Below are 20,413 nucleotides of genomic sequence, written 5' to 3' on the forward strand. Positions count from 1 at the left end.
ACGGTAGTACTTCACGTTCCGGATTTTGTATTGCTGAAAGCTGGCTTGACAGCAAAAACACTAAAATAAAAGTCAGGTTGTCAACTCACGGAAATCTTCAATTAGCCAAGCACAAGAGTTAAGTGAAACACAAGCAATCGGAAAGAAACTGACTGATGGTACGGTTCGGTGCTCATGTAATCAATGTAATTGCAATAATTGACTCTTCAGGATTGGTAATTTATCGCATTCGTGTCACAAGCAACCAACAAGTTGTTTAGGCATTACAATTGCGAAAATAATTGGAAAACGTGATCAAAACATTATGTTCATGTTAAAGTTAATCAAAAATAATGTAAATGTTAATTGTGTTTTAACATTTACATCTAATTTTTGAATTTGTTTATGTGAGCATTAATTTATGCACATATTGCATAAAATATTTGTTTTGTGCCTCATTCAAAATGCATAAATAATTATTTATGATTAAATGATTGTTTATACGACAACCGCTTCTTTCATCATCACGTATGGCGATAACCTGAAGGCTGTCTTAACTCATCTACCTCAAGATTTCAGTTTTCTTTGATGTCGCAAGAATTAAAAGGAATTACACACGGTTATTGATGACTCTACATGCGGTATTGCCTACATTGCTGAAGTTGCTCAAGAATAAACGCATGCGTCTATATGACTCTAAGATAAAGCATTACAAGAACAACTGCACGAAAATGGAAAGGTGCAAAGGTTAGGAAAGAATCAAACGATTGCTTATGCTGAGAATGATCATGCAATTTGTGCATTTGTGCACTGGATTTTTCTCAAACGAGATCATGAACTGTAAATTGTGTACGGTAGAGAGTGAAATGAGTGTGAATTGAGAGTGCGCACGTACGAGCCCATTCGCCAAAGCGTTTCACCGTCGACTCTTCGTGACCGGCGAGCAGGTAAGGCGCGAGGTGGCCGCGAACTGTCTGCAGGAGCACCACGAGTGTGTCCTTCAAGAAACAGAGCAGACACCATGCGCCGAGGAAGGCGAGAGCGATGGTGACCACATCGCACGCCACTGAGACCATGATCTCTCACTTCTTTCCGATTTTACCAACTTTTGCAGTAGAAATATCTGAAAAACTAAAAAAAAAAATATTAAGTAAAACATTAAAATATTTTAATATGTTACGGATTTTTTGAACCAATTTGATAAAAGAGCAGATATTTGATATTGTTGATCAAATTTCAATGCGAGAATTTAAATAAATCAAGCATGACCATTTGGAATGTCAATGGAAACATAAACATCAATGTTTAAGAGAGCGCTAAGTAAATCTACAGAAAAATTCAATGGTTAAATGTCAAGTTATTAAAAATTATCATCTATATTAATAAAAATTTTAAAAATGCGTAAAAGTTATTAAAACTAGGTTAAAAAATGGCGATGTCAAGGTGGTGGTCGATAAGTTACGGTAATTGATTCTTAGGTATATTATTTTATGAGTACTACTGACTGCACTCTAGTGTTACTTATTATTACGCGTTTACGCATTGCGACATTAATTAGCAGTTTTGTTAAGCAATTCGAGTTATCTGTAAATATTACAGGCATTAGTGCGTATTCAAATGAAAAAATCTTTTGGTTATGATTTATTAGCAAATAGAAATTATTGCTAATATTATAAATATGAAAGGTGCGTTTGTTTGTTCCGCTTTCACGCAAAAACTACTGAATCAATTTTGATAAATTTTAGAGTATTGGTAGATTTGACATAGGAAAAGCAAGTGGGGTACTTATTATTACAAATATATAACTTGAAGAGTGTTAAATTAAGGATGAAAGTTTATATGGCTGTTTAATGAGAGGTGTAGTTATCTAATTCGAATCGAGATGGCGCTGCAGTGTATTACTTGCATCTTTTCATTTTTTTATATTAAAATTAATAATCTTGTATCAATTCATATTTTAAATAATTCGTCCTTAGAAACAAGAAAATTAAACAATTTTTTATTAAAATTTACACGGTATAAGTTGCGAGCATAAGCTATTTTAAAATAAAAGTGAAAATTCTATTTTCTGTTTATATAAATTGGCCTTCACATACTGATCAATTGGCCTCACTGTGTTTAATCACACAAATATCAAGTTTAACATAACTTACGTGCGTTGAAGGTAATTAAATTCAAATACATTCGATTAAACAGAAATAAATATTTTCTTTTAATGACGTGCGCATCTTTTAATTACATTTTCATATTCATTTATTAGATAAACCCGTAAAACAAATATTATTTTTTCTATAAAAATATTTGCAAATCATAAATTTTACCAAATTTATCTTTTTTTGCTTTAAGCTAAATCAAGTATAAAATTGTTGGTAATAAGTAAATAAACGTTTATAAAAACATCGTTTTGCACTCATTTAGAGCGCATAAGAAACCGGCATTAATCGAGCGTAATATTTTCATTCACATTAAATGTTATTACCATGAAATACCACCAAGTAGTCATTGCTCTCGCCGCGACTCAATTAAACAATAAACTAGTTAGCTTTATTTCGTGATAATCGGTCTCGTATATAAAAACCAGTCAAAGACACAAAATATCTAGAGTCAAATCTAAATCGTGATGATTGCAAATCGAAAAGTCGCAATAGGAAAGCAAAAAAGGAAAAAATGCAATAAAGAGCAATAATTCAACAAATGGACAAATGGCAAATAAAACCACATGTCGAAATCGTCACTTACACTCAAACAAACACTCAAGTTTAGCAACTGCAAGTGTTCTTACTGTAATACTCTTATCATCAAATATTTTACACTAAATGAGTACTAAGAACAGCGTTTTAAACACATTTTTATTTTAATTAATAGCTGTAGATAGAGATTGTTTAGTTTAATGACGTTTTGTGTTGTGTAAACACAAAGATATTATTTGCATAATTCATAAATTACCAGCATAACGAAGTGCAACATGAAATAATATTTTAAAGGCGCACAATGTCGGATATAAATCCGTTGCACAGATTGCACAGTTTTCTAACTTCACACACAGTCAGCAGTCAAATGGTCAGGCACATTCAGATGTTAATTGAATATTTAGATTAGAGTCATAAGAAAATACATTAGCATAAATAAATCTTATGTTGTAACACTGGAAGTAGTCACTTATTTCTTCTATATTTATATTGAAATGAATCGGTATTGAACTGGGTTAAAAGGTTGACATATCTTTTGCGTAGGTAGGCAACCAAGGTTACAATAATGCTTTATTTTTCGTTTTTTAGTAAAAATCGACGATAAAATATTAGAATAATAAATAATTTAGTGTTTTAAAGTATAAATGATCTTTGCATGCGATAATAAGACATAATAATAAACGATTAAAAATATCTACTAATTATTATTAGGTATATATCGACAACTATCGATAATTACGGATAATTATGTACAAATCTCACATACATGAATTTCCACACCGTTTTCTTAGCATAAACAGTTTTATTTCTCATTAGAAATTCTTATAAAAGTCTACAATTAAAACAAACCTTGTGATATATGCAAGTGGAATGAATAATCAGCAATTAAAAATACAAATATTTAAAATCACGCACATATTCGTAGGTATATCACAAAATAAAAGTGTTAAGTAGTTGATAATGCAAATCATACGCGAACATACTTGACGTTAGCATTGTGCAACTTGTGCGCAAACATTGAATCATTTAGAATCAGTTAGATGTTACATGAACAGTAGGTAAGCGATTGAAAATGAATAGTGAAACTGGAATTTTGCATTGAAAACATACAAAACCGACTGTGCCAATGAAACAAGCTGTAAATAGGCAAAGATTTCAATTCAATATTGGAGACTCATTGAAATTGTCATTATTTAATGCGCTATTGGTTATTGGCTACGCTGTAACAATTTATAGATGTCATGGATAATGGAATATATTATTATATATTATTAAATCAATAATATAGAGAGTGTTTTAATATTTGTATTTACTAATTTTGTATGTTTATATATTTTAGTTTCTTTTTTTAAAATTAAATATTAAACATCCGCAAAATTTTGCAAATTTTTAGCAATATTTGTTTTATTTGCTACGAAGAATTTTGCAAATAATGATGAATAGTGAAAATATTAAAGGAAAGGTACATTACATAGTAATATTGTACACAATCTCTGTGAATAATTATAAGAATAAACAATAATCACCGAGCAATGAGCACACGAGTTGAATGCAAAGCAAGTGACAAACAAAAGGTTAATTAAACCATATTGTTTCATAACAAAACGCATAAAACGACCGGATTGACGATCAAAATGCCACACTGCCTTGAAACATTATTATTGTCATCCAAACAAAAATCTACACTCATGAATATTAATATTATAAATTCATAAAAATATGTTTTCTTCAATTTTCGGGTTATTTATATGATAATAAATAAATTGGTTTGATTTTGAATTATACCTGAAATTTATAATTAAATTTAATATGTATTTAACCATTTAACGTGATTATCGCAATCGCAATCGCAAAAATGTTTACATTGCAAAACGTTCTGATTTCTTGCATTTATTTCTTGAGTCATTCAAGTTTATTGAATTTTATACGATTTGATTGAGTTTTATTGGCTGGAAAGCGCATTATTTTAGTTATCATGCGAAATGTGCAAGATTTAACGATTTTTGAATAATCTTAATTAAAGAAATAGTTTAAGTTGGTGGTGCGTTTAAATAAATAAAAATGCCATTGACTAATAAACATTATTTCATTATTTCTTTGAATTTCAAAATAGAAAACACATATCTACATATCTGCGTGTATTAGCATACACACGAATGTTTTGTGCAATTATTTTAATCATATTGTGATTTTTTCAGTACACTTTGATGTTTCTTTATTTATATTATGACACGTGCTTACCTAATATCTGATGTTTTGAACCTTTTGAGTGTTTAACACAAAGTTTTATAATTGTATATTTATATCATTGTTATCACTTTGTTTACATTTAGTTATATATTATATCTTTTATAATATAATTCTGAACTACTTATTCAGTAGTTTTCGGTGTGAATGACTTGCACTTGATTAAGTTGATAGAACTTCTGATTCGGATACAAACAGAACACTCGACGAACGCACTCGACGCGCGTCTGAACACAATGCGAGAGTCGGCCGGCGATTAGCCGCTTTTAATAAAAGTGCCGCCGCTTCGTGCCCGTGATATTCATACCGCTATTACACACTTACCCACATCCACCAAGCAGCCTGAAATTGTCTTAAATGCTAGACTATCACGCGTGTGAACTACGAGTTAAACAAAGAAGAGAAATTATAAGATACACTGGAAGTGTACAATAAAAAGAACGAGGAGGAAATAACACACCGTTTCTTTTGATTAACATTTGGTATTCGTCGACGTACGTTACGTTGATGAGGTGTGAGCTGCTTTCTCATGGGTAGCAAAAACGGTTGTTTTGGTGTGGGCTACTTTAGAGAAATTAAGAATTTTTGACATTTTTGAAAATAGAAATGCAAAAAACTTGTTTTAATAATTTTGATTTTTAGCTTTAAATAAGAAAAATATCACGTAAACTTGCTTGGTTGTTATTTATATCAAATTACTACATTTTAAAGTTTTTAAAGAGTATATTACCTGCGCGAATTAATTTGCGATTTGCAATTACAAATTGCAATGTATAGCATATAATTACGTGCATTACAAGGCAAATAAAAACAATGGATGAAATTGAAAACTGAATCGTAGCGATCTGGTGATTCAGCGCATTGCATTGATTTATTCGCTTCTTATACACGTTTTTATACGCATTTTGCAGTGTGCATTATGCCTCTGTTATTTTTGCTTTTTTTGGTTTAACAAACAAACACACACAAATTTCATATATGGCTGAATATATATTTTTATTTTATCTACATTCGAACTTATGAAATCCTAGCTAATATTATATACGCTTTCACAAATTTTGACATAGATATATTTTTGACCAAAAAAATTAAAAAGTTTATTTTTTGTCGCTAAAATATATTGTTAATGGTGTAAAATAAGGGCTGAAAGATCATATGGTTATTTAATCATAGTTGCAAACCGAGATGGTGTTAAATTACATTTTTAACATTTCTCCGTTAATTAAAGAATTTTTAATTGAAAGTGATTATCTTATTGATGGATTCGCGAGATAATAGAACAAGAAATAAGAAAGTAATTAGATAGACTGATTTTTATTAAAATTTACGCGGATAAAATGCACATAATACCTATATATTAGCAATGAATAACCTACTACTATAAATTCTAGTATATATTTTGACGTTTAAATTTCATATAATTATAAATTAGTTCTGCATATAAAGTTGCACTTTTAGTATTTACCTACTTCTACTTCTAAAACAATAATTAAAGAAAATAACCTTTGGTTTTAAGCGCCTGCGATTATTTCGCAGTCAACTGTACAATAATTTAAGCAATTTAGGCAAATATGGCAAAGATGGCAAGATGGCATTTTCGTGTTTTCTATTTAGTAATTTTCGTAGCCGCGCAGCTAAATACGACTGTCTGCTTGCGAAATATTACTAAGGTCCGGCTCGGCACATTTCACAAATCGAACGAGACACAGCACCACTCGCAATTGCAAGCAGAGAAGAAGAGTCGTTAATTTTCATTACAACACGATTTCTCGTTCATTGTCATCTCACTCAGCGTCGTTAACATTCATCAGCTATGCAAAGACTATTCGAGGGCTATTCATGTGTGAGTTTAATGAGTACGCAATTAACTATAAACTATTATAAATTTAGAATATAATGGAATGATTATTTCATTGTTTCAATCTTTTTGCGTTTAATTTCAAAACTAAGCAGTTTTGTGTGAAAATCTTATTATTAACTATAATTCACGTGTGACATTTTCTTTTGCTAATAAAATGCACTAATGCCGCCTTTGTCATTTATTAAAACGTTTGCGTTGACATTACGAATGACTGGTTTTCATTTTTATTTCTCTGCATTAGTAGAGATACCGCACACTTCGCTACGTCAAATAGGAATGCAGATTGTTGTTATCCTTCGATTTAGCAAAGTCTCCAGCATTAATGTATTTTCACTTTTTCTTTGCGAGCTGTTTTTATAACTTTGCAAGTACATAACTTTGAATTTATAAAAAGTGCACAAACAAAGTTTCTCAATACTTGCTTAGTGTGATTCGATCAAATCGCTTATTTTTTCCATGTTGACATTTCGTTTAGAAAATTTGTTGGTGAAATGTGTGATGCATCACTCCGGCGCAGCGCAGCGAAGGAAAAATAAGCACAGAAGCTGAAAAATAGGCGAAAAGTTTTTGTTAATTAGCGCGGCGCGTTTTTAACGTTCGGAGCGGGGCGGCTCGTTGTGAGTTACGATAATTCGGTTAACGTTTAAAACGGCGCAAAAGTTCGCGCTCGGGCGGGGTGCTCCGCCTGTGATTTATGGAGTTTTTCCACACTTCTACGCAACGTCCTCGACTTTTACGAAAAATTTCACATGTTTTGCGAAGTTTTTTCTCCCTACTCAGACTTGAAGAAAACTATTTGAAAAAGTTTGCGTTATTTTGATAAAAATAGAATAGTTACAATTAATAAAAACTAGTACTTACGTAATTTGTATGTTGTGTTGCCTATAGTAAAACCGCGGCATTTTGACATCTACAACTGCAGAATAACCATTTCGATACTTCTTTTCTACATTTTATTGAAAGAATTTCTTTATGCGACTGAAAATGGCACAAATGTGTGATTTTAATGTGCCAGTCTTAAATGTCCAACACACGAGAAACGCACATAACCTATACACACATAAATGACTACTTCTCGCCATTCCCACATTGTGCCATTGAATATGTGGTGAGTTTCTCCGCAAGCGGTGAATTACAAAGACACAAATTACACTATCAATAATGTCCTAATGTGTGCGAACAAGTTAAAACACGCAGCGAGTATGGGGTGAATATTCAGTGAACAGCTCGCTCACTCGCATTATACTTTGCGTGAATCCCATTAAGTAACATCATGCTTACGACACGTGAAGATGAACGAAATTGTGAAAAATCGATTTCACTCACTCCCGTCCAGCTCTCATGGTCGTAAATATCGTCGTAATGCGCTAGTGGCATGGCGGTATGGTGTCATGCGTCATGCTGGTTGCCTACTCGCTTGTGGTCGCTTGACTGTGAACGAGATAGAGGTCATCCCTCCACGCCCTTGGCGAAGAAAAACTCGAACGCGGCCATTAATGTGCATCCCGGAAAACCCTTACCGCTGCTGGGTGGTTTTCTTTATAAACTCCCATCGTGGTCGAAGACAGAAGCTGTTTATGTGCCTCGATCCTTTTTGTTTCACCGCCGGAGCCGCCGAATTGCTTGATGAAGGGGAAAGATTTTAGCGTTTTATCGCCGAGCGCGCAAAGAGCGCCGAGGAGCAATGCGAAAGGAGGGTGAAGCAGAAGGGTGGCCCAAATGAAATTACCGCAAACGAGGAAGGTCGCGATCTTCATTCCGCCGCAAGTGCGGACGTATGGATACTGCTTAATGGGTTGCAAACTAACCTCGCAGTTTATCGTGACACAAATAGGATTTTAATATGGCAAAAAATATTAATGGCTTTGAAAATTTGAGTTTTTAAACCATTTTATTCCAATATAGAAGAAGAAAGAGTATAATTCATAATATTTATAATCTTACTGTCATCATAAGAATATACTCGTAGGTTATGTATGCGTGTGTGTTATTTTATATCTCGGACATAAACTGCGCCCTTTTAATCTCAATAAATACATTTTACAAAACCTTTCTTCAAAGATTCTTCAAAGTTTCTTTAGCTGTCCATATTTTACACGTTTGACATTTTGACAGTCTCCATTTTGAGCCTTAAACGTACTCTACTTTTCTTTTTTGGTGTTCGATTCAGTAAATATTCGTATAATCTTAAATATTTTATTAAGTTACGCTTTAATATACTGTAATATAGTCACTGAAAGGCCACTAAATCCGCTATAGGCCCTGTGTATAGAGAGGGCGCTAGTAAATACGCTACTCAGCTAAATAATCTTCAATATTTCTTCATAGCTTTTAGTATTTCTTTTATAATTTTATCATAGTCTCACTAGCCGAATGTATTTATGAATCCGAGAATTTTGAAGCTTACTGTCTGTGTGACAATCAAACTAAAACTAAAATGACCTTGAAAAAACACCATTGCTTTATTTTGAAGAGTTTTAATGGGTTTAATCATGTCTTCTATTGTTTTAACGCTCATTTTGTATGCGATACAAGCAGTTACATTGTTAGACTGTGTTGGCACCGAAAATGACTATTAATTTGAGTTATTGGCGAATATAATTGCACTGGTTGCATCTTATTTGGTTATTTGGCTCGTCGTACTCTTCGCATGCAATCGTATGCAACTTCTTTTGCTCCATATTTATAGTCAATTTATTATAGAAATGTAGGCCGTTTTTGGACTTGGACTTGGACGACCGAATTTACAACCATAATCAAAATGTCAAAGCTTAATCTAGTTTTGCGTTTACTGCAGATTTATCATAAAGCATTTATTTGTTTTGCTCGTACATGTTTCTTCATTTAGATAATCATATAGTTACGTATATCTTTGGTTTTCTTAGTGTCAATTTGTACATAACCTACAAATTTCAGACGTTTATCAAAGTTATTGCTTTGCTTTTCGTTTTGTTGTACGTTTTTTCTTTAATGCCTTCGTATTGAAAATACAATTTCTTGTTTTTTTGCATCGTACATGCAAGAAAGTGGTCTAGAACCGGTCAATACTCTCTAATCATATAATATTGTTAAGTTAAATCGCTACAAATCGTTTTACATTAGTTTTATCAGAGGGTTTTCAAGTGGCTTATGGTTATTTCTCACAAATCACAAAAATTTAAACCGAGACTATCAATACGTTTATAATAATAATTATAAAACAAAATAACAGTACTTACTTCAAATTCGAAAACAAAGTGTTATTTTTCGTGAAATTAAAAGCCTAGATTTTTATTTTATTTTTAATTTCGTTATTTTCTCGTTTCAAGAAATATTTCGTTATTTTATTTAGATAAGTTATTTTATATGTACAAACTTTAGCATAATGTTGAATAAAATATCGAAAGATTTCAGCGACGTGTGAAAGTGCACGAAACCGCGACACAAATGTTTCGTCCACCTTGCGAAAATTAATCGATCCACGCCGAAACGAGGAAACGAGGAAATGAGGTGAAAACGCTACCGCTCTGACCGAGTACGTGCTGCGGCATAGAAAAGCGAATTAGCGCAAGTTTCGCGTCGTCGCGTCGCAAATGAACGCGGCCTTTGATCAGAAGACGGCGGACATGTTGGATGACGCGACAGCGTATAACCAAACGCCGAGTATAGGCAACTTCACAGACTACTTCGTGGATTGCGACAAAACGAAGAAAAAACGCTGTTTGCTCGAAGGTCAACGTCGGTCAAAGTGAGCAAACGGCGTTCCAGTACTTATCCAAGAGAATCTAGTCCATGAAGTCATCTGATAACGTTGTCGATCAGATCACGATAGAATTATTCTGAAACAAATTAAAAAACATTCAATTTAAATAAATACTTTGAACAGTTGGTATGTTTAAAAGTTATACGATGTAGAAAATATTCTCGATGACCATGCAAGAATTATAGCTTGTCTTTTTGCGTGTTTTGTGTGCTCATGTTGTGTTCCGGTCCGGGGCCATGTTCCCCAAACCCCAACCTTCTCTTCGTGCTCTTTGACTTTGCGACTTTGAACGCTGTGCGCTTTTGCAGTTTCCAAAGATGTTTCAGGTTTCAGCGCTTCGTCTAGGGAAGTTTTCAATGTTTCAACATTTCAATTGCACATTTTGCATTCCACATCGCGCACTGCTGCAAGAATTTCGATGTTTTTGAGTCGGCGATTGCCTTTCGGTTATGCGGGTCGGTTTGTTTATCACCAACGCTAACTTCCCACCCCCTATCACAAACGTATTCATGTTTATATTCATAAGAAGAAAGAAACAATGCGTCGAGCGTTGATATTTCGAGTATGTTTATGCGCAGAGGACAAATAGAACAGATCGAAACAAGAAGCGAGATGAGAGAATGCGTCGTCGGTTTCTTGAGGCTTGCGGAGTGTGAGGGATGAAAAAGAGAATCCGGGGCGTTTTTCCATTTTAATCTACGATTTCCGCTGCGTTCCGTGCTTGAGCTTGACTATTGCGATTGCCACACAGGCGACTTTAAACGTCAATAAATTTTTAGTTTTAGTGAATGTTTTCAAGTTACTTCATCGATATTATTTCGAAAAATATTTTCCACTGCTGTATTTAGTTTTTATTGTGTTTACTTTATGTAGTGACATGTTTTGCTTTATGGCGGACGATGATGCGATGGCAATGCACTAATTATAGTTGAGCTGAAACTATTTTTAGGTGAGCCGTGTACCAAACGTGCAAACGCGTTTTGTACTACCTTCAGTGTTGTATAAATCACTAAAAACGATAGTATACGTATAGGTCAAGATTATAATATAGTAAAATATTATTTTGGAAATTAAATTGATTTAAGATGATAGTTTTGACTTTCATAACTGCAAAAACATAAATTTTCACAAAAGTTTTCCAAACATTTCTCCACTGTTTTATATCTACTTTATTTCGCGGTCACATGGCTAGATTTAATTTTCTGAATCGTTGCATCATGCGCGTGGAAGCAGCATTCCTGGTATTTTTCATATTTCCCGTCATTTTGTGGCGTCGTCCGAAGATATCTGCTATATCGAAAACGGGAGCCACTGCGAAATACTAAGAAATAAAACACACGCGAGAGAAGCAAATCGAGCGCGTCGACCAAAAACGCTCGTCCGTTTGCTCGCATCCTCGTTTCCGACTTCCAATCGGGGCGAAGACAAGAAAATAAGAAGCGAGGACGAAACAGGACGAGCGGTTAGAGTAAACGCCGCCGCATTTGCGGACGAATATTTGTTGGTATTTTCCGGGTCCACTTTTACGCTTATATTTTTATTTCCTATTTTTATTGTCTCCGAAACTAATAAAATGTTTGCGTAATACTTGCGATGACTTCAACCGTTTCAAATGAATAAACACTTTGTTAATGTAGGCAACTTGTATTGCATATCATATGTTTTGAGTTCACGTTTATGTTAATTTCTAATATAAACCTATGAATGTGAACATTGAAATAGGGTAAAGTAACGATTGAAAATACGTAAAACTATCGCCAACTTGTCCAGGCGAAATTGTAGTGGCGCACTCAGACACAATTTCATCTGATTTATAAACTGCAGTTTGACTGCGGCACTGCGGAGCGAGGCGAGCGGAGCGCGTCCCCGGCGTCGATAAATTTAAGATGTATTTCCTAAATTGTAATCGCTTTTATTTCGTCTTTTATAGTTTTACCTCCGCCGCCCGCGCGGCTTTTATCTCTCGGGCGGGCGCGGGCATCTCGACCGTCTCGGCGCTATCGTCGTCGAGCAACGCGAGTTTCCTTCCTAACTTACAGAAATGACTAGGGCGACTTCAGAACATTAGAGTATGAGAGCGCGGAAGACAATAAAGCGGCTACAGGAAGGCGGAAGACGGCGGGAAACTCGATACATCTGCAATTTCGATACTTTTTGAGACCGTGCTCGTTTTTGTGATAACACTGTCTAAGCAGGTATTTTATGGTCTATTCAATTGGCGTAGTATTTTAGTGTTGCGATAAAAGAAGTAATACTTATTACAAAATTATTTTTGTGCATTTGGTTGCATATATTAAAAATATGGTTATGTTTGGTTTGAAGATAGACCTAATGAATTCCTTGGCATATAAATTGAATTGTTTGTATTAAAGTATAATTGACCACTTAAAGTATAATTTACACGTCCGGAGATGCCCTTCTTACACGTTTGGCTCAATTCCCAATCAGCTGAGCGGCTGTCGACTCCTCCAAGTGCAATCCGCGACGCGCTAACACGAAAAAATGGAAATCAATTCTTGGCGACGCGCTGCGTCGCGTTTGGCAGGCGAGCTTCCGATTTATCGTTTACGCATTTACGTTCGGCGGCGGGCGACGCGCCCGGGTTTACGTTGCGGCACGCGTCGTGACGTCGCGCGCCCGCCACGTGTGGATTTGGCGTGCGTTTGTGCCCACAAGATCATCACGCCGACACGCTGAGCCAAAGAAGCTGCTGCCAAAGACTATTGACCCATTGATGCAATTTCCACTTGACTTTCATTCACCGAACGTGTGAGTAGTGTAAATTGCGGTCACACTCGGTGGATAAAGTGCGAATGCCAAAACGTGCGTGGCTGACGCTCCAGACTTTCCAAACTTTATACAAATTTGACATTGGAACACTTTGAAATGTAAACAATAACAAAACTAAATGAAAAATATAGTAATAATTGATTATTAACATCTGCAATGAAGTGAAGCAATGCAATGTACACAAATTGGTATTTTTGTTTGGTTTGTGGAAGTTGTTTCAATCAGAATGTATTACAAAATGTAACACAGCGTTAACATGGTTGTGTTCAGTGAAATGCTGATGGAATTAATGCGCTGATTGATTTATCGACGGACGTGTCTGATGGCCCGATGCGCCGGATTGATGCGAACGTGTTGGGAATTTTCAGATTGCCGCAGTTTATCAAGCGGTGTGGCAAAACGAAACAAGCCGAAAAGACGAAAATTTGTCAGCGAAAATTGCGCATGCTGTGAAAGCACTTCATCAGCACAAAAATCTCACTTGAATCTTACTAATTTTTTCTGCCCTAACAAATAATATTAGTAAACTTTCCTTGTTTTAAAATCAACCAAATTTTTGGGTAAATTTGTGTTTAACATTCAATTTAAGGCAGTTTTCTTCTTATTCCAGTTCGTTACACATCGCCCTGTCACTTTAAAGTGACACTGAATAAGTTCCGACTCTTCGAGACAACAAAAGTGTTGAAGTGAAAAATTACCAATAAAAACATTCATGTAAGTTATTCGTGTTTTGTTTTCTTGTTTTTATCTTTCTAAATATTTTTAATGCGCTTCCATGTCGCGCGCGCTTCGTAACAAATAAATTCCGCACTTTTTCTTCATTTCAAGTTTCCTCGACCTTCGCGACGAATGCGTACCACACGCTGAGCCGCAACCCAACGCACATTCGTATCCGCAAGGAAAAAGGCGCTGGAAAGAGGTTAAAAGTTACGATTCGTTGACCCATTTCGCATCGGGCGCGCGCGCAAAAGTTAAGTTTATAGCCGGCGGATGCATCCGAGCGTCAAATTTGGTTTATTTTCGCCCCGGGCGCGATGCCGCGCGATTCGAAAACGCGACGCTGGCTGGCATTAAAGCAATATTAGCGCGCGCGAGCCCACCACCAGACAGTATCTTACGATTCGAGAGCGTCGCGTCGCACCGGCTTTACGATTCCGTGAACTCTCCCTCATCCGAATGCGCACCCTGAACACCCCGAATGCCCCGAACGCCGACAATGCTTTATAGCGACAAACGGCGTGGCGTTTCCACGTTTTTGATTTAATGCGCTATGAATTATTAGCTTTTTCGGACCGCGCCGGTTTTAATTTTTAAGATTTGCAGCCTTCTTAGCCGTTACTATCGCAAAACAAAAACGAATACAATCGATGCACGCCGGCAATACGACAGTTATCGATGCAGTGGAAAGTTTTAATCAACGATTGTACTGAATTATTGTGCGATTATGCAGCGTCGAATTACATAAATCATGTTCATCGAGTCATGAAACATGCAAAACATCTCGATGTAATAAATCTCAAATAAAAATATCTATTTTTTTTACGTAGAAATTTAAAGTATTAGAAAACGCAAAAAACACTCAAACTAATGGAGAGCATCTGAGGATCTCTCCGCGCGTCCTCACGGCGAGTTTAATTAGTCGCGACTTATTTTTAGTCCGCGAGCTTTTCTCACTTATTAATAGCCCTAAAGTGGCTAAGGCGCAATGCAAAACGCGAACACGGACTTCAACGTCTTTCGTCGCATTTAACCGCGGTCAAACTACTTAAATGACAAGCAAAACAAAAAAACGACCTGAAATAATCTTGGAATTTTTGATACAGCCGTTTTATAATATTGAAGATTGATTATTTGAAACGAGCAAAAAAATTATCTAGCATATTCTGAATAATCATGAATCATAGACATGATTTGCAAAATTAGAAATCAATTTGCAAAACAAATCAATCAATTTTTATGCATTTGAAAACTGTTTTTATACAAATACCGACCTTGTTACATATTAATTAAGATGTTGTTTATTTCGTTGTCCTTCGTGGACCATTTGTCCATCGTTGGAAGGTCTTCTTCAACTTGTTTTTTCTTAACAAATTTTATTATCCCAGGCTTATAATTTCATAATAATTTTTAATGAAATAAGTTTTAGTTTATCATAATTATCTTATGAAATTCCTAACTTTGTAAGTTTACGTATTTTGTATTTTGAATTGTATTTTGACAACGTGATCGTCGCGATCTTCTTGAGAGTAGAATATTTGTATGTGGGAGCGGCGAAAGCGCGCGCGAAGGCGGCGAGCGCCGCGCGCGTACTGCCGCTGGCGGCTCGCGGCGTCACGACTCTGGCGGCGTCTGGCTGCTTTCCAAAGCGTTGCGAGCTTTTCGAGCGACAGAACCGTCGCATTCGCACACCGATTCTATGCACATGTATGTAATGTGCATGCATATCAAAGTTGCACACTGCAGTGGACGCACACTACTTCACACATGTGCAGGATGCGTCATAGAGAGGGATGTTGCAAAGGATATAGGCAGGAATACTCAGGGATTCAGGCTTAAAGTCAAAGTGGCGCACGATTCGGCGGAACGATGCGTTTATGCGTTTACTGCATTTATCCTAATATGGGCTATCGATGGATATATATTCATTTGTCATACCATGTGTTTAATCAAAATAAAACAGGAAATCATTAATTCTCATTAAGTTTTCGTGGTTATTTAGTTAAAACCGACATCGCTAGATGGTGAAGTGATGTTGAGGGTTTAAATTTGCCTAGATTTATATTTAAGTTATGCAACACAATTTGCATCGATGTTTCATACATAACATATCTCCATACACAAATTATATTAGATTCATTTTCTTTTTTAGTTAATATTTTGTTTTTTTCATTGTACATGAATCTTAGGCATGTTTAATTATTTGAACATATTGTATATGCCTAATGTAAACTTCCGCGTTGCATTATCGAAACGAATAGCTCAGTAATACGGCCGAAAACGTACCTAGCGCAATATACGAAGAGACAATATGCATAAGTGCATCCGTTTTGGCAATGCTCGCCGTACGCTAAACGCAAAAGCCTTTCTTTCTAGCAAATCCCCATGTGCGCTAGCATATCCACACACAGTCATCTCTCACATGTGAATAATATGGAGAATGTGCAGGATATGCAGGATGTTTGCCGCTGCATGCGCGACCTCGGTTGCGTCTAGGCCGGGATGAAATTAAAGGCTTCGTTCGCTAATGAGCGCGCGCCGTGCCCGGCAAGAGTGCGGGTTGTTAGCAGATGCACGACATGTAAATATCTTCGACTCCTTCCTATCTCGCGTCACCCCCGCTGCTCGCCCGGTTTCGTCCTTTGCTTTCCTTTGACATCCTTTTCGTTTTCTTGCGGTGTTTGTGCTCGGTGCAACTCTCGCAGTTGTTATGTTTATTAATGCGCGACGCTCCGACTGCGACGGAACGGAATTCTAATTAAAGGATTAAAATTAGTGGATCGGACTAAGTAAGACGCCGGCAGGACGCTCACGGTTGCAATGGGCGCGTAGCTTCCCAACAGATATGGAAGTAAGATGCATCTGGCTTGCAAGTATTACATGCAAGAAATGTCGTGCTAAAATACCAAAATGTTTGCCGTAGACATAGGACTTGTTTTGTTTTACAAATTATAGACGTTTTAGATAACATACAGAGTGATAAAATAAGAAAACTCATAATTAAAAACATTTTTGTCTGTATTTTTATATTCAATCACAAATGATATTTATATAATTATAAATTTGACAAAATATTAATTTATATACATGTTTTGTATCATTCTGTTTGTTATAATGTAAGAGTTCTCAAGATTAACCGCTCACAAATACAATTAGAATAAGAAATAAACATTCCTAGCATGAGACAAGGAAACAAAATAACATTCACAACATAAAATATCTTAACGTAAAGCATGCCGAGTTTCCCTAAACCTAGTATGGATGTCTTGTTTACTAATTTTCTAACATTTCGAAAATTCGCGAGGTTGAAGAGGTCACACATCCATCTTGCGCGTGGGTGGACAGCCGTAGACCGACAGTGGAGAGGATGGTGAGCTGGAACGCTAGTCGGGAACGGAAATGCGAACGCGTAAACAAACGAGAGCACAATCGAAAGTGACAATTATTGCGTTTTGCATTTGAAATTACGGCGCACGAGGAAAACAACCACAAGAAGTGGGTGTGCACCAGTAATCCACCCTCTGGAGTAGAATATAAATGTAATGAATTCCAGAATATACAAAACTACTTGAATAAGAAAAAACGGTTTGTTTTTAAGTTGTGATAGATAGATAAGAATATAAAATACTAAACACGTGTGATAAGGTGTTCTCAATAACAAAAAAACCTGTATAAATTGGTCAAAATTTAATTGATCCTCAGTTGAAAACACAAGTTCACAAGTTTTGTACCTAAAATATTGTTAAAACTTATCAAAATGAAGAATTTTCTTTTTATTATTGCTTGTTTTTTTATGGTGCAAGTACAAAGTCAAGAATTATCTCTTGGAGCATGTAGTAATTATCCGGTTCAAGTTGTACAGAATTTTGACGCTTCAAGAGTAAGTTATTAATTAAAAATCATTAGAATTATTTTATTCATCAGTAATTTTTTTCCTTTAAAGTATTTAGGTGTTTGGTATGAACAATCCCGGTATGAAACCTCTTTCCAATACAATTTAGACTGTGTTACTGCAAATTATTCACTGCCTGATACACAAAACATAATTGTTATTAACAATGGAATAATGTTGAGTACTAGTGAGGTTGTTAGTATTGAAGGTGTTGCTAATTTCGCTGATCCATCGCTGAGCGAAGGCAAGTTGGAAGTTAAATTTCCTTCAAGTCCACTTGCAGATTATTGGGTGATTGGCACAGATTATGATAATTATTCTGTTGTCTGGAGCTGTACTGATTTACAAATAGTCAACATACGTAAGTTTTAAACATAAAAACGTTAAAAACACGTTATTATTTGTTATTTCTTTTATTACAATAGAATTTTTGTGGATTCTTTCACGTACCCTGAATTACCAAAAGACAAGATGGCGGAAGTTGACGATATTTTAGAAAATGCAAAGTTAGCTGCGGTCAAATTACGAAAAACTATTCAGGATCAATGTCCATGGATTAAAAATATTTAGTTTAAGTCAATTCAATGTTTCTACGAGTATTATAGTGTAAAATAATAATTTTAATAATATAACATTATCACCTATTGAATGATTTTTGTATGAATAGAATAGAAAGTTAAAATAGGTTAACACACTGATTTATATTATTAGTGTACTATTAGTTAATTAATATATTTGACCTAAACGTAAAGGATGCAAACGAATTGTGCGGTTACAAGGCTGCTATTAGTTATACAACAATATGAATGATGAACTATGACAACCTTTCACGCGTAGTCATTTTAGTGTATATTTTCATCCGCACTCGGCAAACAAAACACTCATCTACGAGTATACGAGCCGCCACTGGGAAAACAAGCTGCACTTCACCGACTATAAAATTACACGAGCAGTGCCAATTAATATTCAGTTGTCAAGTATCTAACTTAAACTATATACTTAAAGATAATGAAGAACATAAATAACATATATACAGTGATTGTAACTTGTTTGATTTTGGTTCAAGTGCATAGTCAACAAATTTCAAGTGGAGAATGTAAAAACTACGATGTGAAAATTGTGCAGGATTTTGATGCATCAAGAGTAAGTTATGCTAAATTTACAAACAATTTTAAATTTTATTTTATGTTATATTGATGAATAGTATCTTGGAATTTGGTATGAACAAGCACGATACGAAGCCATTTTCCAATTTAATATGGATTGTGTCCGAGCAAATTATTCTTTGATCGATGAGAATAGAATTAGAGTTGTTAACAGTGGAATTGTACTAATTGCTAACGCTGATAGCAGCATAGAAGGTGTAGCACGTTTTGTTGATTCTTCTAAAATGAAGGTAAACTCCTGGTTAGATTTCCATTAAGTCCTGAAGGCAATTACTGGGTGATTGGGACTGATTATGATAATTATGCTATTGTCTGGAGCTGTACTGATATTTTACCTGGCATACTCTCTACAAATATGCGTAAGTTCCTATAAAATAATTGATAAGTTAATACAAAATAGTATTGTTTAGAATTCTTGTGGATTCTTGCACGTTCACCTCACTTATCCGATGACAAAATGACGGAAGTTAAAGATATTCTGCAGAATGCCAAATTAGATAGAAGTTCATTACGTAAAACTATACAGGATCAATGCCCATGGAGTAATAAAGTGTGAAAAACAATGTTTTAAACATTGTTTAATACTCGTTTTACGCAACATATTAGTTATTCATATTCTAATTAAGTAAATATGCATTGTATACGCGTGCAACCTTCACAAGGTCAATGATAAATATAGTTTCACTATCATGTAATAATAATAACCGTTTGTTTTCTATTTTAATTCTGCATCATTGTTAGGATTGGTCATGCATTTATTTATAACTTATTATATTTTAACTTTTAAGTTAGACAACCTAACTTACGTTTAGTGTACTTTCTTGATTTCTTTTTAACTACATGGTAAGACACTTTAACGTGACAATTTAATAGTTACATTTGCACGTTGTAATGATTCCGTTAATTAAGCAATTAAGTCGAATTGCGTTTTCTAATGATGTTATTAACAAAGAAGTAATTTCGTCGAAAGTACCAAAGCGTGCCAAAATGCAAATACCGAAAAACGTCCGAATGATGTCGGATTAGAAGACTTGAAGATGGGTAATTGCAGAACAACAATTAAAAGTTTAACGATAATTATTAAATGTATAAGTTTTACAAAAGTTTAATAATAATATTTTCAAATGTGAATACTTAATATTTTTAGACTAAAATAAAAATTTTAAATTATTGTCATAAGTTAATAATGCTTTACTACAGCCGCCCCTAAGAACGGCTTAATACGCCGCAGTTTGGGTCCTCATATTCCGTTGTACCGCGATCTGCGATGCATTGGGTTGTTATTTTGCTTGTTGTGTAGCCACGAGCTTTCTAGCATCAGCATATGCC

General features: G+C 35.1%; 3 long non-coding RNA genes across 3 annotated transcripts in view; 2 read left to right on the forward strand and 1 right to left on the reverse strand.

The window, feature by feature from the left end:
• The window catches only part of LOC135802109 (uncharacterized), a 50,184-nt gene that overhangs the window by 23,519 nt on the left and 6,252 nt on the right, over positions 1–20,413 (forward strand). Inside the window, exon 3 of the long non-coding RNA XR_010550508.1 lies at positions 13,920–14,023. This is a non-coding gene — a long non-coding RNA (uncharacterized lncRNA). The remainder of the gene's footprint in view (positions 1–13,919; positions 14,024–20,413) is intronic.
• Positions 8,650–15,719, reverse strand: LOC135802108 (uncharacterized). The gene is made up of 2 exons (XR_010550506.1): positions 15,301–15,719; positions 8,650–10,595 (listed from the first exon to the last, which is right to left on the reverse strand). It is a non-coding gene; the product is annotated as an uncharacterized lncRNA (long non-coding RNA).
• Positions 18,752–20,255, forward strand: LOC135802101 (uncharacterized). Its single transcript, XR_010550504.1, has 3 exons — positions 18,752–19,061; positions 19,123–19,443; positions 19,495–20,255. It is a non-coding gene; the product is annotated as an uncharacterized lncRNA (long non-coding RNA).

The sequence above is a fragment of the Atheta coriaria genome, unplaced genomic scaffold (genome assembly GCF_025399875.1).
Source record: "Atheta coriaria isolate IRGN ID8LTWV9N9 unplaced genomic scaffold, Caltech_Dcor_3.1 hic_scaffold_15_pilon, whole genome shotgun sequence".
NCBI lineage: Eukaryota > Metazoa > Arthropoda > Insecta > Coleoptera > Staphylinidae > Dalotia > Dalotia coriaria.